The sequence below is a fragment of the Notolabrus celidotus genome, chromosome 17 (genome assembly GCF_009762535.1).
Source record: "Notolabrus celidotus isolate fNotCel1 chromosome 17, fNotCel1.pri, whole genome shotgun sequence".
NCBI classification, from domain to species: domain Eukaryota; kingdom Metazoa; phylum Chordata; class Actinopteri; order Labriformes; family Labridae; genus Notolabrus; species Notolabrus celidotus.
In genome coordinates, this window is record NC_048288.1 from 25,907,738 (window position 1) to 25,933,815 (window position 26,078).

At 42.3% G+C, this 26,078-nt stretch overlaps 1 protein-coding gene across 1 annotated transcript in view; it reads left to right on the plus strand.

Moving 5' to 3' along the window:
* The window catches only part of LOC117829068 (rho GTPase-activating protein 21), a 128,649-nt gene that overhangs the window by 23,591 nt on the left and 78,980 nt on the right, over positions 1 to 26,078 (plus strand). The gene's annotated exons all lie outside the window — the stretch shown is intronic.

Sequence of the window (26,078 nt, forward strand, 5' to 3'; positions counted from 1 at the left end):
TGAAAGTGCTCCCAATTCAAGTAATGGTGTTTTAAAGTAAAGTTATATTAAAACCCTGCGTGTATTTAGAATTACTACTCTTACTTTGGTCATATTTGGTGCTTATTTTCATCATTTGGGGAGAATATTTTCCGCTCGGTCTCAGCAGTCTTGACCTGTTTTCTGTCCTCTTATATCTGTTGTATTAAAAAGGGACGGGTCATGATTTTCGAATGATCAAATATTCATTCCCTTCACAAAAATCAGGGAGGTAATGTAAAGTAATATCTCATTTTGAAAGTAAATTTTCATCTTTTCACTGGTGTCTGATTGTAATACAGTATTCTCTCCAGAAGGTGGCTTCATATATTTTCGGGCGTTTTTTGCCTTTATTGATAGGACAGCTGTAGATAAACAGGAAATGTGGGGAGTAGAGTAGGGGGAGACATGCAGCAAATGGTCGCGGCCGGGATTCGAGCCGGCCTGTAAGTTGGGCGCTTAGATCGTTAGGCCACCAGCGCCCCGGCTATAGAGCTTCTTAAAGTTGTTTGCTTACCGCATTAAGTAACAGAAAAAGAAGAATGCTAGCTGACAATTGCAGCCCATCCGGAAGTACCGAAAAACCATATACACACTAATTTAAAAAAAAGACGATCTTTACAGCAGAAATAAACATGTTGACGGCCTGGTGCAACAAAAGAGTGTACTCTGGATAACTCATTTCTCAATCGGCACACACTGTACGGGGGGTGAATTTTTTCATAACACTGCAATTTTGAAGATATTGAGATTACGAGTTTTCTATTATGAGAGGCACAGCTGACTTGATTGAAAGACGGGAACACTCTAGCTGTTGGGTAGGAGGCTCAAGGCCTGCCTCTTTACCTCACACTTGCTCAACAGAAGTTGTGTTGAGTTCAACATTTCCAATATGGCTGCCGCCGCAGATTGGCTTCAAAACAGAGCTTCAGAAACAGATGAATGACGTCACGGATACTACGTCCATTATTTCAGTCTATGGTTGTAACTGTAACTGTTTAGACCTGCTATGCTGATTAGTCAATAATATGCACTGTCCCTTTAAATAAATAAATACATTAATTAATTAAAGAGCAAAAGAAGAAGAAAACATTAGTGCTTGCTTACGAGTGCTGAATAGATGCCAGTGATTATTGTATAATATTTTGGCTTGCCCATCACTATATGAAACACTATTTTAAACTACTTCTGACACTAATCTTTCTTTCTACACATTTTTTGTCAAGTCTTCTTTGAGGTTAAAAGGCAGGAAAAGCTTGTTGTTTGGTCGGATGGGGCGTGCTGTGAAGGGACATTTAAAAGTTTGTTTTGTGTCACTGAGTTTGAAAGCACTGAGGCATTAAACCATGAAATAATACCTCCCACTGAGACAGGTTAATGTTTACACACACACTGAGCTCCATGACACGATGTACTCTGAAACACCGGATCCTCTGATGCACTGTGACTGGATTCACCTACGAGTGTGTGATGAGACTTTTCATCCATGGATAAAACTCAAACTTCAAAAACATCCAAAGCCACAGATGGTGCTGAAACTCTTCCTCTTAAAGAGCTTGTTGTTTTAACTCAGAAATAGGTCACATGTGATCCACTGCCACTAAGAAACATAAGAAACCCCTCCTCTGGCTCCTCTTGCTGTGTCATTGTGGCCGCATACAGCTGCAGAGTGCGGGCTTTTCTTCACCGTAGACTCCGGGCATCTCTGCCTGTGGTTGTAAATTCAAGCTGCACTGTAGTCCTCAGCAGTTTGGCCGGGTTTTTGTAGTGAAAGCAACGTGAACAGACTGCTGATTCACCTCATGCTGCCACACTAACCCCCTCCCCCCCTTTCCCTGCACACACACAGACATAATCCCTGTGACATATGTGCACAGAGCTGCTGTAAACACACCGATCTTGTGTTTGTTTCTTTAAGTTCTCACATGGAGTGTTTGTTTTTTACCCGCTTTCTTGAGACGCTGTGCAAAAAAAGATTCTTGTGATCTTCTTTGCATCTTTTAATTCTGCATACCTGCTCTGTCACTATTGCATAAACAAATAAACACAAAAACAGTGAAGCAGCTCGGTAAGGGTGCAGAAAGCTGAAAAGAAACAACCAAGAGAGGTTTTGTTCAGCAGAGCTGTGAAAACACCTTGTCCTTGGAGTGTAAATTTGGCAGCAGAGAAACAGACGGCACAGAAAGATGCTTCTCTTCTATGATTTATCAAGAGACAGAAAACAAGAGTGTGAAAGGAGGTGGAAGACAGCAGAAGATGGGAATAAGAAGAAGTAGCCGTATGCTGCTGAGTCTCCTTGGCTCAGATGATGAAAAACCTCCTCAGAAAAGATGCAGCTCTCTTTGGTGCAATGCAGACAGGGCTGGGAGGAGCCTGGTCGGTGGGTGGGTGGAGCTGCGTGTGCACGTGAGGAGCGTATGCAACCATGTCTATAAGAAGGCGTTGTTTTATTTTCATCTACGAGTGTTTACACATCGACTCATGTGCTCCTCCTCCTCCTCCCTCTCGAGGTGAGCCTGTAAATATCACCTCTACGCTGGCAGAGAAGTGGCTGCCATGGTGATTCTTTTTTTTTCTTTGCATCCCGTGTGTGTGTGTTTGTGTGTTTGTTTTCTCGGACGGTACATCTAAACTTGATTAACCCACTGAGAGGAGTTACGTCATGCATGTCAGTCAAAGGGTGGAGCAGGGAGATGGAGAGGGGGGAGGAATAATCCTCCTGCAGAGCTCTGACAGAGAATCCATAGATCACTGGTGTGTGTCGGTCACTCTCTCCACACTCTAACCTTCTCCTGCTGCTGCTATCAGAGCCACCAGAGATAACACCTCACATTCTGATTCAGCTCACACAGAGGAGTCAATAACTCTCAGTGAATAGTTTGTTGAATGTGTTATTAAAAACCTGAATTCTGAAATCCACAGTTTCTTCCCTGTGCTTCCTGCTCCGCCACAAAACAACAAGCTCAGCATATCATCCTGTTGTCCTCACACAGCCTTTAGGCATCCCAGTAATAGTGCAGTTAATTGGCAGCCTGTTCAATGCCGGAGGAGTCAATACACTTCAAGGTCTGGTTGATAAAACCGTCTTTATAAGGTCTCTGGGTAGATTTATGTGGAGGAGTTTAAGACATTTCACTCAATTTGGAAGGATAAGCAAACAGCCTTTTATGAAGTAGCTAGAAAATCTGCTGTTTTTGCTGATATGCAAGACACATTCTCAAGGAGGGAGGAGATAGTGGATGATACAATCAGTATGATACCAAGCAGCAACCTCCTGTCTTAAAATATGAAGCCCATGCCTAAGTGCTAAAAACTGCAGTTCATCAAGCGTCCACTTGAGGCTGGCTGCAGAAACACAGGACACCACATACACACCAATTCAAAAAAGATGATCTTTGCAGCAGAAATAAACATGTTTACAGCCTGGTTCAAAAAATGGTTCATGTCTGAATAGCCAATTTCTCTATCGGCACACAGTATACAGGTGAATTTTTTTATAACTTGTTATTTTTGAAGATATTAAACTTAATTTTTGCCCAAATAAGGGCATGGCTGACTTGATTGACAAGCGGGAACACTGTAGCTGTTAGCGAAAAAGGCTAAAGGCCCGCCTCTTTACCTCACACTAGCTCGGATGAAGTTAGGTTGAGTTCAGAATTTCCAATATGGCACCCACCAACGATTGGCTTCAAAACAGCGCTTCAGGAACAGATGGGTGACATCACGGATACTACGCATTACTCTATTGCAGCTCTGCTTGCAGCCCCCTCACCTGACATCCTTTATCTGCCATAGGGAAACTACATTTTTTAACTACTGGTTATAATAAAATGGGGATTGTTGAAAATACGTCAACAGTTAACTTGGAAGGAATTCTAACAAGCTCTGACCTCTGTGAAGCAACTTGAGTGAATGATAGCAGCAGCTCAATTGGCAGCTGCAATAATAATGGACGTAGTACCCGTGACGTCACTCATCTGTTTCTGAAGCACTGTTTTGAAGCCAATCGACAGCGGCAGCCATATTGGAAATGCTAAATTCAACCTAACTTCTGTCGAGCTAGTGTGTTCCTGCCTGTCAGTCAAGTCAGCTGTGCCTCTCATAATGGAAAACTTATAATCTTAATATCTTCAAAATTACAGCGTTCTGAAACAATTCAGCCCCCTACAGTGTTTGCCTATCGAGAAATGAGCTATCCAGACTACACTCGTTTTGTGTACCAGGCTGTAAACATGTTTATTTCTGCTGTAAAGATCGTCTTCTTTGAATTAGTGTGTATGTGGTTTCCAGTACTTCTGGAGCCAGCCTCAAGTGGACATTCAAGGAACTGCAGTTTTTAACACCTCCGCATTGGCCTCAATTCTTGCGGCCGGAGGTTGCCGCTTGATTTTAAACTAAAGAGCTTCCCAGAGATATTAGCTCTTTTCATATTGCCAGATACAAGCATGATGTTTACGCCTCTGTAATGTATCACCTTCAGTGTGATTGTCTCAGAGGTGTAAAGGTGGGACCAAGCGGTCATTAACGGGGCTACTGAAAGCCTTCTAAAGAAATGTAATTGCCAAATATCAATCCTCCAGTTTTGTCCCCAGGCGACGCCATGAAGTCATCCCAATTGGAAAGTTCCTCACACAAGCTTTAAGCGTTTAAATGCAGTATGTTTAACCAATCAACCATCCCTTCTCTTAAAGCCTTAGGATATTTCTCAATCTGGCAACATAAACTCATCTTAAAAGGTGATAAATATTGATTTTGATCAACGATGAAAACATATTGTGATCATTTTCCGTCCTATCATATGGCTCTAATGGCCAGACAGTTCAGGCTTTGTACAGACAGTGATAATGATGCCCTCTGTCCTGTATCAGTCAGTATGCATACGCTGCTTTGTTCTGATGCTGATGAGTCTCCACCACATTAGCATTCAGAGCACCTCCACCTCCACTGGTCCTCTGAAAGCCCCACAGAGATTGGCTGAGCCCTGATTTACTAATCAACAGTGATGAATTGCAAGAAAAACCAATCTGACAGTGTCACACGAGAGGTCAGCGCAGGAAAGAGGTGCCAAATTTGCTATTTTTGAAAAACTGTAAGCCTCCCCGCCCGCTGTTGGAACTCAACTTCTCTACCATTGTCTGTCTTTGTAACACAAATGACATCCATCTGTTTCTCTGTCACTGTTTCTTTTGGCTTCTCCTTTTTTGAAGGGGTCTGGGTGTGCATGCCAGAGAGAATGGCTCACTAGTTGATCGAGTGTTTACTGTGGGGATGGAGAATGCAGTGGACACTCCCTCTCTGTTGTAATGAGGGATGCTTAGAAAAACCGGCGGATAAACCCAGACAACAAAAAAGTGGTCGTCAGGAGAAAGATAGAAGGTAAATGAGCTATGAGATTAAAGATTGAGATCCTAAAGATGATGGAGCTGTAGATTGCAGAGAGCAAGGGAAACAATGAAAGACAGAAGGAGGAAGAGATGAAGAGTATGAGGTCTTTATTGTTTCCAGCTGGGCTTGGGTGTGGTCATCACAGGCCTGGAGACCTGCTGTGTTCAGCTCTGCTCTGAGTCCTCTTTCACAGTCTCTGACCCGCCTGCCAAATGGCTTCTTTCCGTGTTGTTTTGTGTCTACATATGGTCCCGCACGTGTTCCACTTAATGATAATTTAGCCGTGTTGTTGTGGGGTATCGTGATCTCACGCTGGAAAACCAACATTTGAGAGGTTGTGTGTGCACACTGCAGCAGGTTTGTCACGCTGCAGGATATAAATCAGCTGCTGTGGGAATCAAACCTGTGCCGTTTCCATCGCAGGATGATCTGTGGACATGCGAGGAAACCCGGCGAGTGGAATCTGTGTCTCAAGGCTGTAAATCTTATTGCACGCTGCTCATGTTTTTTTAGTGTTTGCTGTGACTACAGTCAGTTTTTGACATGCTGAGGGTCAGCTGAGGTACTGACAGGGGTGTAGCTTTGTCAGCTCTTCCTGTCCTGCCTGGCATAAATCCACATTGTCATCAGTTGTCTCTTTCTATGACAGCAAGACAAATGGCTCCCAGAGTTTGAGCACAGTTTTGAGTTATGTAACAGTGAAATAACCCCTTTTGTGTGGGCTTGAGTTTCCCCACAAAACAAGCAACACCTGCAATTGAGTCCAGAATTTAAAGTCAGTTTTAATGGAGACATTACTGGTGTTGGGTTGCACCACATTCTGAGTGGAGTTTAATTCAACATGGTGTACAAATGGGGTGGAAAACGCTACAAGATGTAGGGTTGCAAAATTCAGGGAACTTTCAAAGTTGGAAACTTTCCATGGGAATTAACTGGAGTTAACCAGGAATTTACTAAATTGAAGGTTGGCTCTTAATATGGAACTTAAATATAGTTGGGGGGAAAATATATTTTAGCATTATCCTGACTAAAACAACCTGATTTCATGCAAGTACAGTTTAATATCTCTCAGGGGTGCAACGGATCAAAAAACTCACGGTTCGGATCGGGTCACGGTTTTGAGTCACGGATCGGATCATTTTTCGAATCAGCAAAAAAAAGAAAGAAAGAAGACAAGACAAATATAACTTTGTCCCTCCATTTATTTTGTAAAACAGTTGTAAACTTTTGCCCATTAAATAAAAACAACATTCAACTCAAAATGTACTGCATGTGCAAAGCATCCTATCTGTGGGCCCATCCTGCCTCATTCACTGCATTTCATGGCATGGCAAGTGAAGGAGCAGAGGAACTTCAAAAATTTCACTCCATTCTTCTTTCAATCGCCGTTTCTTTACCGTCCACTTTTCTTTGAGCTGCAAACTGTGAACACACCGTTTTCGTGCATTCTAGGGTCCTACAGCTGGCAAAGTGCCAATATGTGAACTGCTCCATTAACAAAAGTGAAAGTTAAAAATTGCACTCGCAGCAGTGGACTCTAAGTGACCCATTAACAGGCTGTCTGCGTTGTGAGTGTGGATTGAACATGCGGTCATCACGTGAACACGCGCAACTTTTTTTTTTTTCATCAACCAACCGACCACGCCTGTGCCGAACCGTGGAGAGGCATCCGTATGGATCACGGATCAACAATGATCCGTTGCACCACTAATATTTATGCTATTCCTCAATCACATGCACATAGCACACTGCTTACTGCAGGGCTATTGAGATCACGCCCTCTATATGCACTGTGCATTCCTCCATCACATGCACAGATGATTTCTAGAATCCTGCAGAGGCCAGGCTTGAGAAGCTTGAGGGAAGATGTGTTTTTATTTGCATGTTGAATGGGACTTTGTTGGGATTGCATTTTTGTTAATTTTTGAATGGGTTGGGTCGAGGGGATAAGTAATATTAACTGAACATTCATGTTTTTGTTCTTCAATGAATTAACTGATTGTTCAATAAAATATTAAACACTTGATAAAGTTCTACTTACAAATAAATCTGTTTTAATTGTATTATTTTGGATGGATGTCTGCTTATAACAAAACAAATATTTATGCTTTGATATAATACAATAATAATAATAATAATAATAATAATAATAATACTTTAGTTATATAGCACTTTTCAATACAAGTAAGAAAGTGCTTTACAGTGGGCAATAAAAACAAGAAGTGCAAAGCAAAATGAAGCGATTAAAAATAAAATGAAATAAAAGCTTAAAACCCCACAAACTTATAAAACAGACACTTAAAATCAGAGCTAAAATTAAATAAAATCACACAATAAAAGCTTTCCTGAAAAAATGTGTCTGGAGTAATGCCATAAAACATGGGACTGACTCTGCAAGTCTGAGGGATATGATACCTTTCCATTAAATGACCCTCAATTCCCATAAATTCCCATAATTTCCAATTTGGAATATTTCCAAAATTCCCCAGCTTAACTTCCCACGGACAGTTACCGGAAACTTTCCACCCCTTTGCAACCCTACGCGCATCTTAACCATTAGGCCAAGTCTGCGCCCAATTTGAAGTTAGTTTTAATGGAGACATTACTGGTGTTGAGTTGCACCACTTTCTGAGTGGAGTTGAATTCAACACGATGTACAAATGGAGTGGAAAATGCTACAAGACGTCCAGAACGGCCAAACTGTTACGGGAAGAGAACCTGCAGCCAGATGGACTGTGAAAAGCCTCCATTGGAGTGTGTGCCAGTTAACATGTCTTGAATTGGCTTCTATTAGCCAAACTGAATTATGCAGCATGGATTTAATTAAACAACATGATGCTACACCTCAAACACTGCCTTTGGATCTAAGTGATGGATAGAGTTTAACAAAGGGAGGGAGGAGGGTTAGGATTTAGGTTTGGCATGTGTAGAAGATCCTGTAAGTGTCTCTGACAGACATGAACCCACAGCGCTTATAATAAAGGCCGCTTTAAAACCAAAGTATTCGCCCCTTCACCGCACTATCCTCCTTTGGCAGACTTTTGCTGCGGCGCTGGGTTGTGTGGTTTTTCCTCCTCTCTCATCGCTTCATTATTCAATTAAGCAGTAAAACACATGTTAAGTCTGACATTAACCGCACCGAGGATCCCCTGTTGAGACGAGAGCAGTAAAGATCAACCGTGTGCTTTTGTATCACGCTCCATCAGCGGTGATGAGACTCGTCCGCCTGGTTTCCATTTGGACGTTCAATGGACGAGGGGTGATGCTGCACGGCGGGCGCATCCAGTAAATACCTTCTGGTTTTGGGAGCAGCAGAGACAGAAGAGTGCCAGGTTGCGAGGACTGGAGGTTAATGAAGCACACGTGGGTACCAGAGCCAAAGAGAGACAGCTCACACAGAAGAGATGTTTGGCTTCTGCTTGTTGTGGTTACAGTGGAGGTTGATGGCTATAACCCTGAGCGTTATATCTGTATTGTGAGTGTGTGGAGGTTAATGGGGTCAATAAATAGTTGGGTAAAGAGCTGTGATTCAGGTGCAGAGATGCCTCCATCCACTCATCCCATCAGTCCCAGCGGGAGCATCAATCAACCCAGCTCCAGGGCTTTTTCTTCTCTGATTTGATTGATTGCTAATGACTCGCACTAATGGACATGTGGCCACAAACACACACGTGATACAAAAACCCACAAATGGATGCATGCATTGAACACACCACCAGCGGCAGCGTTAGTATCGCATCCACATTGCAGAGACGAACACGCCTCTTAGACACACTTATTCCGGGCCTTTCCACAGTCTCAGCATTCCTCTGGCCGTATCTCACCGACAGCCCCAACTGCTTTTAATCAGCCGGGTCACGAGGCACTCCAGATGGGCCTCAGCGTTGGGTGGGTCCGCCGCGGACGTGCTGGTGGAGGAGGAGGAGGTGGAGGGGGGGAAAACTGGAGCTCGTAATAGTCAACATATTTGTGCCCCCCTCTCCTCTATCCTTCAACATCCCCTCCCGTCCTGTATTGCGTCACCCTCCTCAGAGACCCGTACTGGACAGCTCGAGCTACATTGGCTCTGCTGTATTGGGCGCATGCTTTTTTTTTTTTTTTTCTGAGGCTCCTCTCACTTTTCCAGCATTTTACTAGCTAACATTTTCCATCATCAGACTGCATGCTCCAAATGTTTTGAAAAGAGCACTGTGTGCTTTTGGAGAGCGTCTTTGCAGGATGTGTTTTTACAGTCTGAGGAAAGATGTAGGTGTACGTTGCAATTTAGAGTTTTCCTCCCCCCCTTTTTAGATTTGTGAAATTGAGTTCACTGAGTACAGAATGACTTGATCTTGAACATGTGGTTGTGAGACAAAGTATGTACAAAATATGTAGTGGATCTCTCAGGTCAGTGTGAGCCATCGTAATCACAGTAGGTGTAAGATGTCACGGACGTATCAGAAGTGTTTTGAGTGAGTGCAAAACAGTTTACCCCTGCTTTTATGTAAAACATCCGGAAACTGACTTGCACGAACTTCGGCGGAAATGTTAGTTGGTAAATATGCTTTTTTCGTGCTGGACATGTCTTCATCTTGTCAACCGCCAACAAGGAAGTAAAATTGATGACGTACAGGGGCTGAGGTTAAGGGGATTGGTCAAATTTTGCGGGAAAGTTGCGGTGATTGTATAAAATTGCAAGGCCGCACAGAAATCGCGCTGATTGGGTGAGTTTGCATTGATAGTTGCGATCGTGATATCGCAACTTCCTGGACGGACTGACAAATCTGACACCATAAATTAAAAGCACTGAAAAAGTAACTTGTTTCACCAAGAACATTTCTACAAATTGGCAAACTTTTGAAAAGTCCCACTCCTGAAATGGAGTTTAAGCCAGTATGCATGGCTACTTTTTGGGGGTAAGACCATAGACTATATAAATAATGGACGTAGTATCTGTGATGTCACCCATCTGTTCCTGAGCGCTATTTTGAAGCGAATCGGCGGCGGCAGCCATATTAGAAATGCGGAACTCAACCAGGCATAGTGTGACGTAAAGGGGCGGAGTTTGAGCCTCCTAGCCAACAGCTATGTGTTCCTGTCCGGGAGTCAAGTCAGTCATGTCCTCATTTGGGCAAAAACTCGTAATCTTAATATCTTCTGAACTGTGCGTTAGAAAAAATTCGACCCCCGTACAGTGCGTGCCGATAGAGAAATTAGCTTCGTAGAGCCAAGCCGTTTTTGGAACCAGGCTGTAAACATGTTTATTAATGCTGCAAAGATCGTCTTTTTTGAATTGTTGTCTATGTGGTTTCTGGTGTTTCTGCAGCCAGCCTCAAGTGGATTCTCGATGAATTGCAGTTTATAACACTTCCACATGGGCTTCAATTCTTGTGGCCGGAGGTTGCCGCTTGGGTAATACTGAGCCCCTCAACTTACAGCATGCCAGTTCAAGGTTCAAGGTTCAAGGTTCACTTTATTGTTGTCATTCAATCAAGGCGGGATGATTACATCTCTGTTGTGGCCCTGCTGTCTGCAATGTGTAGCACAAAGAGGTGAAGTCATTCAGCCGCCGGTTTAACAAGTCGTGCGTCTTGTGCTTCTGCATCACTGTGAAATCACAAACTGAGACACCAATATGGTTTGATGACAGGGCACTAAATGACAACAGCACTAAATGCACCGATGTGTAAGCAGCTCTATTTTTACAACGGTTTAAAATGTGAATATTTTAGCACTAGAATTAGATCAGAACTGGTTATCAGCTGTATGATGGTAAAAGCAAAAAGCAGGGAAAAGGGAAGAGGAAGAATAAAAGAATCTGATCCTTTAAAAGTCCAACTGCCTCGAAAAACCTGGACCACAATGGCAGCAGCTCTGTTGGCAGGTGTGATACTCACTTTCTTTCTCTGCTGCATTAAAGCCATACCAACACAGAGCACGCTCATAAACAGAGTCATTTAATCCCCTCAGTTGTTTAACTACAATCATCGCTGGTCTTTGTCAGCATGTCATTACACAGTCTCATGCTTTGATTCGCTCCTTGTTCTTCGTTGCTTTGACAGTGTTTACGACTGTTACCTGGATACCGTAGTACTAATCTCCTCTTTCCTCTCTCTCCTCGTCACCTCTCTCACTCTGCTTTGGGTCTCACATTACAGGGGCTGACGTCGCCTCATTCAGGCTGCTTGAGTTAATACTAGCAGGGCGGACGCCCTGGGTGAAGGTCACAACACATCCGCACTACAGGAAACGTCTGTGATGGGTCCACTTTTTTTTAAAAAGGGGAATGTGATCTAAGACCGTACTGAGCTGTTCCTCAAAGCTGGTCTCCAGCTGAGACGTTCCTGTCCCGATACTGAGAATATATTAGGTGCAAAATTTTGGGAATTCCAGCTGCTAAAAAGGTGCTGTGTTTGAAGCCAGAACAAAAGGGACTTGACTTGCTACAGATATAAAGTGGTCCTGAATCTGCCAAGTAGCTGCTGTAAGAGGGCTGGGGATTGTTGACAGGGAAACAAGTGATGATTAAATGGCTACTAGCAGAGGGAAAGTGCAAGAAGACACAAGGATGTTTACGCAGGGTGAGCCTCATTTACTAAGCACTTTGCCGGGCTAATTGTGCAGGGATCCAATCAGTCAGTCATGTCTTTGGTCCTCATGAGAGAAGATTCTGGAGCGCTTTGGCACCAAAAGCAACAGTTATCTCAGCAGCATATGTCTACGTTTGAGCAACAATGCTCTCAAGCCAACAAATCTGGTGACAAACTTGGTGTAGAAGACACTTTCAAAGACTTTTTTGTCATCTAGAAAATGAGCTGCAACCATTGGCAGTGCAATCAATTCACCAGTACAAAATGCAGAGAGAGTGATTCTGTTGTGTTCTTGTGTTTTACCCAGAAGGTGGCACAACAAGCAGCTGCTTCACTGCTCAAAGCATGACACATAGCAAGGTGGACCAGTCTAGTGGCAACATTTTTTAATGCTTTTTAACCCTTATTAGATCATAATGATGCATTTGAAGAAAACGCTGGTCCACTATAAGGTATATAGATAGACCTTATAAAGTGCTGGTTTGTTTGCCCTGTGAAAGGTCGGCGACCTGTCCAGAGTGTACGCTGCCTTCTGCCCAATGTCAGCAGGGATAGGCTCCAGGCTCCCGTGACCCTTAATGGGATAAGCAGTGAAGATAATGGATGGATGGATGGATGGATGGAGTGCTGGTTTGATTAAAAAGCCTCCATAATATAAGACAACAAGTTACCAGTGGGGTGCTGGTAGTCTTGGTGGATTGGTTGCAGGCAGTGGATCTGTCCGTACCTCACGACTATCAGTGGCACTGTAGGCTGTGCATTGCAGCTGTACCTGTAGCTGGCAGGATGGCGATAACACATGGTTCAAGAAAGAGCTACATATCTAAATTGCACATTGCTGAACGCAATGGATGACAGTTTAAATGTTTCCCCAAAACAGACTATCTTGAGATCCTGGTGCGACTTATATTCCCACTTTTACAAGTATTCAAGGGAAATAATTCGTAGATTTCATATTTGGCCAACTGAACTTGTATTATTATTATTTTTTCTGGATAAGAAACATTTTTGCCTGATGGTTACAAACTTGGTTCTACAGTGAGTTCCCCCAGCAGTGGAGGCCTCATTCAGCAGAACAGGGATATACAGTGACTACTGCCACTATTCCTGACTCCATGTTGGAACATTCCTGCCAATGGGATTGAGTGAGTGAAGTTTGCTCAGTTTAGCAGCTGATCTCGGCTCTCCTAAAAGGATTAGAGTGGTTTTACCTGGAAGCTAGACACTGGGCATCCATTGATGGCTGCTACTGTCTGCTGCCAAGCTGTCATTCATCCACAAGCACACTCGACTACATTCCCGATTTGTCCTCGCCAAATTGGACTGGCAGAGTGCTGAACTAATGAGCCCTGGATTTAGCTAACCTTGCTATTATCTCTCTTTGCCTCCTTACACTTTCACTTCGCTGGCCAGTTAATCACGACTCGTTGCATCAGATCCAAGTCCTCTTATTGCTGCCTCTCTGCGGGTTAATGACCACTTCAAAGACGATCCATTGCGTTGATCGGACATGAACAACTTCTTTAATCTCCTCGGCTACTTTTGGTCCATGCTGGTGTTGCATTTTTGCTTCGCATGGCAGCCCAACAGATTAAAGACAAGCAGCTCTTTACTGTGACTTGAGAAACTTGTATGGGTGGATACATCTACACACACACAGACAGAAGAAAGGGAGTCTGTTTGATATTGAAAGACAATGAAAACCAGGCATGAAACAACAAGACATGACTCTGGTTTCAGTCAGTGATTTATGTCCCTTCTTCTCTGCCAGGCTGCACAAGTAGCAGCAAAATACTTACAGGTTTCTGAAATAAAACTGATGTTTGCTGAGACGGCAGATTTTCTCACACACACACACACACACACACACACACACACACACACACACACACACACACACACACACACACACACACACACACCTGGTCTGAGTCAGTGCAACAGTGCGAACATAAAGAGGGAGCAGCTTCATCCGTCCATGTCTCCATTATGGTAAAGTGCCTTGTCTGCTATACTTACACATGACCTTTCACCTTTCGCTCTTACCTTGACTCCTAGTTTCATTTGACTTGTCAGTGAAAGCTCACAGTGTGTGTGTGTGTGTAGGAGAAGATGTATGTCAATGTCAATGCAGAAGCTCTCTCCGTCTCCAGTAGAAAACATCTTCCCGCCAACAGATAACAGATTAAAGCTTCATTACTTGCTCTAGCCCAGCCTTGCCACCATCACAGACAAAACACACACTCACGCCCCTCCACCCACCCGCCCACATGAGCAAGTGGCCAGTCTGTGGAGTCTGCTGATAAAGCCATCTGGTCCTCAATCTGGGCTTGTGGAACCACCAGCAGGCCTTTCTCTTTCCTTCTTACTGTAAGCTCGTCCACATCCCAGCGCAAACACTCTCTGCTGAGTCACAGATTTAAACAACCATTGTTAGAATATTACACTTCCTCGTTCTGTATGCAGGGTAGCACGAAGGGAAAGAGTTGAGTGTGATACAAGTGTTTGTCAGTGTCTGGATAAGTACAGACAAATATTTGTGTTTCCATTCTGTTTTTGCAGGAAGTAGAAAAATGCAAACATTGCATCACAAATAACAGAATCTGAAGTGTGTTTGAATATGTGGTCATGCAGCAATGTGCCAGGAAAGTGGAAATTAATCTTGGGCTCGGTTTAATAGCATTTCTTTGAATACAGCAAAGAAGGGTGCACAGGTGACATACAATTTAAACAATTGAACTCTTTCCAAAGCAAATTAAGTATAACTTATTACAGTAAGACGGTTCTTGTTATTAGAAGAGTTATGTGATGTTGTTGTGACTTGACTATCAGCTGATTTTATAGACTCTTCTGGGGGAGGAAGTTTGTAGTCAAAACATGTCAAGGTAGAAATATAAACACACTGGTGTTGTAACAAGTACTGTCTTACTATGATATACGGTTTCAGACTGAATGAGCTTTTTTGGACTACATTTACTTATGACACGGCTGAGTTACGTACTTGATTCTGATTGGTCAAGACTCCACAGCAACAGTCCGTTCTTTCTCGATAGCAAACCGTTGCTATGAAGAGCAAACTGCTGCTAGAGACAACCTGAATCCACCATAGGCTGCTTAAAAAATGGACGCAGCATCCATGACGTCACCCATCTGTTTCTGAAGCGCTGTTTTGAGGCCAATTGGCGGCGGCAGCCATATTGGAAATGCTGAACTCAATATAACTGCTGTCGAGCAAGTGTGACGTAAAGAGGCAGGCTTTGAGCCTCCTAGCCAACAGCTACAGTGTTCCCGCCGGTCAATCAAGTCAGCTGTGCCTCTCGTAATGGAAAACTCGTATTATTTATATCTTCGAAATTGCGTGTTATGAAAAAATTCACCCCCGTACAGTGTGTGCCGATCAAGAAATGAGCTATCCAGACTAAACTCCTTTTTTGAACCAGGCTGTAAACTTGTTTATTTCTGCTGTAAAGATCGTCTTCTTTGAATTTGTGTGCATGTGGTTTCCGGTATTTCTAGAGCCGGCCACAAGTGGACACTTGATGAACTGCAGTTTTTAACACTTCCGCATTGGCTTCAATTCTCGCGGCTGGAGGTTGCCGCTTGGATTCCACCCATCAAATAAACTCAGTCTTCCGAAAGGAGTCTGGCACATTTCACCTCTGCCTGTTGACACTGTGGCAAAAACGTTAACGTCCATTTTTAAGCTTAGAAATGTGTTTGTCAACATGGTGCTTTCAAGTGAGACAAAATTTAATATCAGATTTGACAAATTTCCAAACTTTCCCTGTGAACTGACCTCACCTTGTTGGGGGTGTATTACCCCTGACACAATAATCATCCAGCTGTCTGTATTCAGATGTAAGACGTTCTGAAACTACAGAGCTGTCTGGATATTTGAGTTCGGAGGAGTATGAAACTTTGACAAGTCTGAATCCACGCCAAGATTCTGTCTCCTGCCTCTGTGTCCTCAGTTTGTTTGTGTTTGATACCGGCCTTTCCTTTAGGCATCATTATGTGTTAAACTGCATATTTTACATTGTTTGCATGCAGTCTTTCATTATGAATGACTTCTGAAAATAAAGAATTAAAACATTGCACATTGCCGCCTGCAGTTGTTTAAAATATTCAGGATGTTGATGTAAGACATGTTGTCTGCAGCACTTTTGAGATCCAAACTCTCAGGCTGATGATCGTCTGTCTCTACATGGACACAGCAGAGCAGCAGTGCATGTAATGGGCTTTAGCTGGTGGTCTTAAAGATGTATCGCAGTCATGAGGACAGGCTTGTGAAACAGGAACTTTATGAGTGTAGACAACAAAATTAATCTGTCGCCTTGAAATTGATTGATTGTGTGAGGTGGTTATCATGTCAGCAGGAAGAGCTCCAGCCTACTTTAAATAACAGCTCAGTGTGGGGACGGCTGTAGATAGAGAAGAAATGTGGGGAGTAGAGAGTAGGGGAAGACATGCAGGAAGTGGTTGACCGGCCGGGAATCAAACCGGTGACCTCTGCGACGAGGACGATAACCTCTGTATGTGGGGTGCTTAGACCGTTGGGCCACCAGTGCCCCATCAATGGTACCATCTTTGACAAGATTTATTTACTTACCGTTCTCTTTAAATGCATTATTATGACCTAATGACGGAGGTCAGGTTTGAAAAAGTGGTGCTGCAAGCCTGTTTTGCATCGCTACTTAACCCGACTTGTGGCTGCTTGCTTCGTGGTGCGCCATCTTCTTGGTTAAAACACAATAAAACCAATCCTACCTACCTTTCAATAACCAATAGAATACATCCCTCTGCATTGTATACCTGTTAATAAGACGCAACAGTTATTTAAACTGCGTCTTTTACACCCAGTTTTATGGTACTTGTTGAAGTCGCGACTGTACGCTGGTAACTTTTTATCTGGTAGTAGTAGTAACAGTAAATCAAAGCCATATTAAGGGGGATAAGAAAGTTCATGGATATTTGAACAATTGTAAGACTTAAAATTGGTTGTGTTTCCACTTATCCCAGTCTTTTTTGCTCCACATATGATGGCAGCATCCTTTTATGTTGGCATTTTGAGCTTATGACTGTGTAAAGATTGACAGAGGAGATTATAAACAGCCCTCATTGTCTTCAGATCTGCCCCTGATGCCAAAATGACTCTTCTTTGACCCTGCAGCGATTTAATGAAGGGTGTGTGTGTGTGTGTGACGGGAAAATTAAAACACTTAATGTAAGTGCTTCCTGTAAAGTATTACTCATCAGTTTCACCCAAATTAAGAAAACACAGACAGACACATGCTGACACGGAGCAGTGATTTGTCAGCTCTGCGGCTTCGGGGGTCTCTGCCCCCCTGGACAAACATGGGAGGAAAACATTCCAGTGAATAACGGCCGGGCTGCTCCACGCTGCAGGGAGAGAGGTCCAGAGCTAAACTGTCTTTCCCTCTCTCCTCTGCCTGAGGTTCTGGGGTTTAAAAAAAGCAGGGGCTGCTGTTGCGGCTAAAGTAGGTGCTGCTTGAGTAAACAGCGCTGACAGAATTCTTTGATGCAGTTTGATATTAGCTTGATCGGCTCTTCTGCTTTTCCCTCCAGAGGATGTAACAAGTCCGTCAGAACATCACATCTGTCTGGTTCCCTGTTAGCAGACTTCAAACAGCGTGAAACCTCAGAACTGTTCCTCCACAGAGTGACGTCAGCGCTCAGCTGAAAGATGACATTCTTCTCTGCTCAGCTAATACAGGACGTTACTGTTTGGTCACACCTGCCCCGCCCTGAATAAATCCCATTTCAGTCTGTGTGTGTGTGTGTGTGTGTGTGTGTGTGTCTGTTTGTCTGCAGCAGGTCACATGAACTCTCTTCAACCCCACCCTGACGTTAGCAACAGCTACGCAGCTTCCAAAACATTTCAAAACTTAGCTCATCATCTCTTGAAGCGTTCAGATTATCTCCTTTTCTTTTTTCACACTAAATCCACGCTCTTATCTCCCTCACTGCCCTCGTTGACCCTTTTTCTCCTGATCACACTGACACAGCTCTGTAGTCCCAGAAATGCATCACGTTTTCATCCCCATCTTTCTACCTACTCAGTCTCATAACCACAAGACCCAGTCCCAGAATCCTTTGCAGCTGACATCAGACAGCAGCACAGACAAGTTGTTAAAAAAAACCCCTCTCTGATTACAGTCATGCTGATCCACAGAATAACCCGGGTTATAAATCAGACCAGCATCCTCTCTGAGAGGCTGCCAAATGAGCTCAGGAGGAACGCCTTCGCCTGCAGCAACACCAAACATCCAACATGTCAATACTTTCTATTCAGAGGAGCAGAATTAAACTGTGGCTGTAGCCAGGTCTGGTTTCCTCAGGTCCTAAAGTATACATTATTTTAAAAACATTTATTTCATTTTCGATCGATTTGATCGTCATTTAGTGCATGAAATGTTAAAAATAAGAAAAATAGTGTACATATAAGTTTCGTAGAGTAAAAGCTGAGGCTGAACAGTTCACAATATTAAGTTTAGAATGATACAAATTGGAAAAAAAGAGCAAATCTACACACTGGAGAAGCTACCAACTGTACATTTAAATTTTGTAATTTTTAACAAAAATGGTATGGATGCAAGATGTCTCACTCATCAGCAACTCAACTTCAGGAAACAGTATTACATCTGTGCACAGCATGAAAATGTGCAATGATGTGACCAACAAATCATCAACTATTCAATTTGAGACTCATCTTTTCAGTGATTTGAGTCGACTACGTCAGTGAATAGTTGCATCCCGAGCTTCAACTTTCAAAAGATATTGAGTTTGCTGTCACAAGCTGTTTTCATATATTTTGTTTTCAGTGTCTTGAATTTTTTTAAATTTGACATTTATTAATGCATGAAATGTTAAAAAATAAGAAAAATAGTGCCTGAACAGTTGTAAATATTTAGTTTAAAACGATACAAATGGAAAAAATAGAGCAAATCTACACACTGGAAAAGCTACAAAACTGAAAATTATCATTTTTGTCAATTTTAACATTTCACACGGCAAAGATTAACATTTTGAAATTAAAATTTTCAACTTCAAACATGCCATAAAGAAATATTTTACTCGTGCACGACTGATTTAGTTTTGTGAAACTTGGAGGTTGAAAAGAGAGGAAAGAGTAAGTGCACTAAGGTAAAGATTTTAGGGTGAGGGACTGAAAATGTAAAACTCACTAATTAACGTTAACATTGAACTGTTAAATGTTGAATCTCACAGTGCCCTCTCTTCAAACGCAAACACATGGTGACGCTTTATTTACCTGCTACAGTTGTTGTTCGGCATGTGCCATTCTCAGCAAAGATACTATAGATACAAGATGTCTCACTCCTCAGTGACTAAACCTTGAAAATGATATTACGTCCGTGCACAGCATGAAAAAGTGTGATGATGTCACCAACAAATCATCAACTATTAAATCTAACTCTTTTTTTAAATTGATTTTAGTCGACTACTACACCCCTAGCATCAGAAAATCAATGTCGAAAGCTGTTTTCTTATCTTTTGTTTTCAGTTTCTTGAATTATACTCAACAAATGACCTAATTAACCAAAGAGGGATTCTTTTATTAGAAAGTAATTAATAGATGTAGTCGTTCCATCAACTCGTGTGTTAATTTGACCTCGGAGGCACTTTGGCTTTTGTGCTGAACCGGTCTTTACAGAATGATAAATGTGGCTTAGCATGCTCGTAAACTGGAAACACCATCACGGTCCATTTGATGATTTGCAGCGTAATGTTTTCGGGCCGACGTTTTTAATTAATGAAGCGACTGCGGCAAAGCTCAGAGGTCTGATGGAGTGCAGGAAAGCTCGCTGCCAGAAGGGGGAGCGTGGGAGGGGAAGGGGAGGGCGGATCTACAGCACTGTGTTGTGCTCCGGCTCAGGTCATGTTTACATGGAGGAAAACACCACCACACTGTTTTCCAAGGACCACGAGTCCTCTGAGACACCACGGGCATCCACAGTGACTCACATTTTCATGATCCCTTCCTTTTCTTTTTCTGTCTGTTTCTCTCATTTCTCCGCTCACTCCCCTCTCCTTCTGGATCATAATAGCAGTATAATTTACAGCTCTTGGTCAGCCCCAGGCTCTGTGTATGTCTGCATGTGTGTGTGTGTGCGTGTGTGTGTGTGTGTGTGTGTGTTATTTAAAGGGCGTGTCCCTCAGCCCTCATCAGTGTTGGCTCCAGAGTGCTCTCTTCATAACCAATACCAGATCGGTCCCATACCAAATCTGTTACAGTCCACTGAATGCCTTCATAAAAACGCAATGGCATTAGTCTTACTGAAGAAAATGTGTTTCAGAATCAATCCATGCATGCATGTTTCATCAAAGCATAAAAAGCAGCACATCCATAAAAAGCAGAGCCCGCTAGCTATCCTGTGGTGCCCTGCAAACAAGCAAAAACTCAATACAGAAAAAAGCAGCAGGAAAAAAAGCAGAAACAAGCCAACCCTTTTCTTTTACTCAAAAAATGCACAAATTTAATTTTAAAGTGTTTTTTGCTCAACTTTCCAAACATATCTCTTTTTTTTGCAGTAAAAAAACAGAGATTTGTTAGTTTAAGGAGCCAAAAAAGCCTGAAAAAGTTGCTGCACAATCTTGCGTGCAGATCCATCCTTCCTCTTGAAAGCTACATCCTCACCCTCCTTCATGTGGGATGACTTTCTACAATCATAATCTTCTGTTTTGGCTGCTGAGTCGATCGGCGGGCACACGCTGCAGCTGCTCCACGTGAGGAAAGTAAACATGACATGGCCAGACATGGAAAAACAGTTCATATCAATATGAATATTTCATATTCCATTACGCTGGAAGGAGTATTTTTAGAGTGTGGTAGCATCTCTGCAGCCGCTTATGAATTTTAAATGGATCTTTGTGAATATTTCACCAGTGGACCAGAATAGCCGTGCAGGACGCAGGAGAGGACGTGTTCAGTGTTTCCTGTTGGAGATGTTTTCAGAGTTCTTCTCTGGAAGCTTTTTAATAATCTGTACTTCTGATGAGGATTACTTTTATGATGGAGTTATCTCTGGACTTTTTGATAAAGGAGGAATTGTTTGCAGAATAACTGTGGAATAAAAATTGTCTGTAGAGTGTTTGTAAATTGCACCATAATAATCCAGTTTATAATATTAGGGACTTAGAAATGGATGCTTCATAATAGTTGAGGAGTAGGGGTGTAATGATTCTTTTTAACAACGATTCGATTCATATCATGATTTGTCGTTGCCGATACGATTAAAGGACGATACGATCTGAAATGATTCAGTGACTTGAAATCAATTCAGTAACTTTTCAGCCAAAAATTCAACCAGACTGTGAAATAAATACCTTGATACTGGACAGTCCTAGATTCCTGTTGTTTCTTGTCAGGGAATCAGGTATAAATTAATTATAGATACAAACAAACAAGTAAACAACAATTAATGGCAAATGCATTCACATTTTATTGTAATAACGTGCAACCAACACTTCAGCTTGAATTAAAGCTGCTGTTGGTAGTTGTGATATAAACATCAGTTTGGAGAGAGATTTTGGATGTCAATACTACCCCACCCCACAAGATTTCCCCTCCTTCTCGTGCTTGATCTATGAGGAAGTAGTGCCTGCTTCCAAACCATTCAGGACAACCTACTAGGGGCCGCCACTCGACCAATCAGGACAGAGGGTTGAAGAGTAGCTCTGATTGGTTCGTGATAACGGGAACGAAGGGGAATAATAACATTGCTTGATACAAAGGCATTGGAAAACAGAGATTTGGCCACAATCTCAAATTACTTGAAATATGACTTTTTTTCCAAACCCGGCATTAAAAAAATAAACGATTTTTACCCCATTCCTACCAACTGCACCTTTAACAGGAGGTTAACCTTTTCTGCTCTCTTTTTCAATATTCAATACATTTCATTAAAGGCACAGTAGAGGGCGACTTATTTAGAACACCTCTGTCTTTGCAAAAGCCAAAGTTTCCACATGCTGGACCGCAATGATGGCTTGATAATTTCTTGCTCACCGGCTTTTCCTCTGCCATCCGCCATGCTGTGTTTTGTTGTCTGCTGGCGCGTGGCGATGACGTCACAGACAGGCAGCCAGAATTGAGTATCGTTTAACGTCTTTATCATTAAAAGTGCAAAAACAACACATCCATATAAAGTCTGCCATGCTTCAATCCAATGTGTTATTTCCTAGTATCGATCCAATCGATTTATTACCTTTTAAAACAATGTTAGATCGATAAATGTCGTCTGGAAGGCCCACTTGCCAAGCACAGATTGATGTAGTCAGATTATAGGAATATAAATCGATACATCGATGTAGTAGATGAATCATTACACCCCTATTGACAAAACTTGAACCATCATGATAGTGCAAGGAACATGATTTAGTCGACTCTGAACATAGTGGTGTATTAGATCCTCACTAGTGTCTTTGGTTAAATGGGTTCAATGTGGAATTAAATAGGTCTTTGTTTTGGATAAAACAGGCTTTAATGCTAAGCTAAATCTCTATAGATTAAATTAAGAGAGTGTATTTATCATGTGATATTCTAACTGTCCCATAAAACCTCTGTAATCTCACCCTGTATTAATCCACTTTTTAGAGGGTATAATCACAGCACTAAATGCAGTTATAATGTATTATTGTTCCAGAACTGCACAGCTGTACTGGTCAGTTCATGTCAGACATACAGTTGTCCATTCTGGTTCACTTTTCATTGTACCGCTCTGTTTGCTGCGACTACAAAAGAGACAAAATTGACTATTATATCCTCCTTTTAAGTGAATAAACATCTTAATGAGTGAGGTGTCATTATGCAGTGTTACGGTGTCATTATGCACCCGTCAGGCGTGTGTCTGGAGTGTCTGGACCCTCCACCCCTCCCCTGAGTCTGCAGCAGTCCGACCTCAAACCTCAGCTGAGGGAATTCCAGGATCATCTTACAGCGCTGCTATATGGGCTCTTTATGAAGCACGCCTTGGCTAACGACAGTGTCACACGTTCTTAAAGGAGCCTTTCAGACGCCTGGAAAGCCTGATGACTAAGTTTACATTCAGGGTGGACAGGTTCGTCTATACGTCCTATTCTGGCGTTCTTAGCAGCTCCACATCTTGAATCAGGTGTTTGTTCCAGCGTCAGATTCATGAAGTTTATGTAAATTTTCCAGACATGGGGCGGTTGGTGGCGTTGGGTGGGTCCAGGATGGAAAAGTGCTGTCTCATGGGGGTTGAATCAAGCTTGACTCAGGCTTTTTTTTCCAGCCTCTGGAATCACGTTAAGACATAAGCCCTGTGTCTGACGTGTTAAATCCGACCCATTCATAAAGACTGCTCTCACAGGTTAATCCCTGGTCACTCACGCAACACCTGCTACTGCTGCTGCAGCTGAGACTGCTGCTAAACCAGGCCTGATATAAACACCCTGTAACTTTTACACAGAGTTTATTCATTATAAAGTGTTTGGTGCACTGCTTACGTTGGAAATAGCACATAACGGAAATTGTACATGAGATGTGAGTTATTGTTATCAGTCTATTTCAAAAGAAAACAACAACAGCATACTCCCTAAATAAGGATAGCTGTAGATGAACAGGATTGGAGTTACTACAAGGACGTTTATGAATCAAAGGCTGCAACTAACATTTAGGAAAGTGGGAAGAATCAAAGGCTTGTTGAGAACTTCTGCATTGGTATAAACTTTGGTTTAAAGCCTTTCATGGGTAGTCCCTCAAAGTATGATTAATGTCCACAAAACCTCCATGGTCAAGCATGTTGGCATTGTGCATCAAGTTGAACTAAGATGAATGACCTTAGACTGTTTCAAGTTGAAAAACTTCAACAACTCTTGCTGCTTCTGTTGGACAGTCATGTTTTTCCTCCACTTAAGAGCAGTCGTGGTGAGCATTAGCCACGTCAGGGCTCCCGAATGGAGCCATATTGGTTAAATATGTCAATCCAATGTAGAAAATGGAGTTTAAATTGGCAAGAAAACAGCTAGTTAGCTAACTAAATAAGGTGATGTGTTCAAGGTTGGGTCAGTAAAATGACTATTGGGAAAAAGCATTACCAGTTCTGAAAAAACTAGGGATGCACTGAAATTTCGGCCACCAACAATTTTTGGCCAAAACTGTGGGAATAAAGCAGCGCGCACGAGAAATGATCCAGGCCGAGATGGATTCCAGAGAACCCGCTTGGAGACGGAGAAGCGCATGGTGCAGGAAGGTGAACAGAGCGCAGAAAAAAGGACTTGTGTCTCTGAATCAGATGAGGGGCATGCACCCTCGTTGTCTGATATGTTCAATGAGATCCTTGATTTTAGTGAGGTTAGCACTAGTGGTGCAACGGATCATCGTTGATCCGTGATCCGTACGGATGCCTCTCCACGGTTCGGCACGGATGTGGTCCGCGGATTGGTTGATGAAAAAAGTTGCGCGTGTTCACGTGATGACCGCATGTTCAATCCACACTGACTCGTCAAGCGCAGCGGTAGTCATGGCAAGTGAAGGAGCAGAGGAACTTGAAAAACCTCCTGCATCTTGTAAGTCACATGTATGGGAGCATTTTGGTTTCCCTGTGAAATACAGTGAATGCTGAATGTGCTTGAGCCACGTTATGAAATTCCGTTGCGCACCCACTAGACCAGAGGCCGTCGATGCGCGGCCCATGGGCCGTGTCCAGCCGCCTATTTGTGGCCCCCGAACTGTTATTCCTTCACTCTGTGTTTTGGTCGGGTCACCTTGTGTTTACCGGGACTTGTCTCCATGTCAACGATACGCAGACAGCCTGTTAATGGGTCAATTAGAGTTCAATGCTGCGAGTGAAATCTTTAACTTTCACTTTCGTTTATGGAGCAGTTCACATATTGGCACTTTGCCAGCTGTAGGACCCTAGAATGCACGAAAACGGTGTGTTCCAAGTTTGCAGCTCAAAGAAAAGTGGACGGTGAAAATCAACGATTGAAAGAAGAATGGAGTGAAACTTTTGAAGTTCCTCTGCTCCTTCACTTGCCATGCCATGAAATGCAGTGAATGAGGTAGGACTGGGCCCACAGATAGGGTGTTTTGCACAAGCAGTACATTTTGAGTTGAATCTTGTTTTTATTTTATTGGCGAAAGTTTAAAAGTGTTTTACAAAATAAATGGAGGGACAAAGTTGTATTTGTCTTCTTTTTTTTTTTTTTTTTTTGCTGATCTGAGAAATGATCCGATCCGTGACTCAAAACCGTGATCCGATCCGAACCGTGAGTTTTTTGATCCGTTGCACCCCTACTACTTATCCTAGAAATCAGTGATAGAAGGATACCGCTAACTGCAGCCAGATTATTTAATTCAGGCCTATAAACACAGCACACTCACTACAATAACACACATCTAGATAATAAATTAGAAAGTGCAAAGAAACATGAAAAGGCCTGACACAATAAACTTTAGCTACAACCACGGCTGCCTACACAGCCTGGACGGGGATACTTCAACACTGTTACTGAGCAGAGTCTTTAAACCACACTGTTACTGAGCAGAATCTTTAACTCAAGACAAAAAGAACAAAACAAAGACAAGCTAAATAGAAAGGCAAAAACAGAGAAAAAAGACAACCAAAAGGACTATCTTGTTTTCAACTAGATTTTTCTTCACGTGTTTTCTATTAACTTAGTCATCTGTTTATTGTATTCATTTCTTTTTTATTATCAATTTTATTTCATTTCACATGTCTGAATCCCTGTTTGATTGTATTTCTTTTGTCTTGTTAATACATGTAAAAAGTTACAAATAAAATACATTTAAAAAAAGACTATCTTGTCTTCTTTTCCACACTTTTGAGACAAAATTAGCTTGTTTAAACACGTGTTTTCATTCACATGGATTTTGTCAGCATGGCTGTTCAGGATAGTGAATAAGTAGTGGTAGGCTAATAAAAAAACACTTGAAAAAAAAAACACAAATTTGTAACATTGTTAAGTAACACCATGAAAATGATATTAGATGGAACAATAGGCAATAAAATTATAGATAAAAAACTTTTCTCTTTTTTTATATTGTCTTCAAATTTTTATCCTTACTGGCGCCACCTTTAG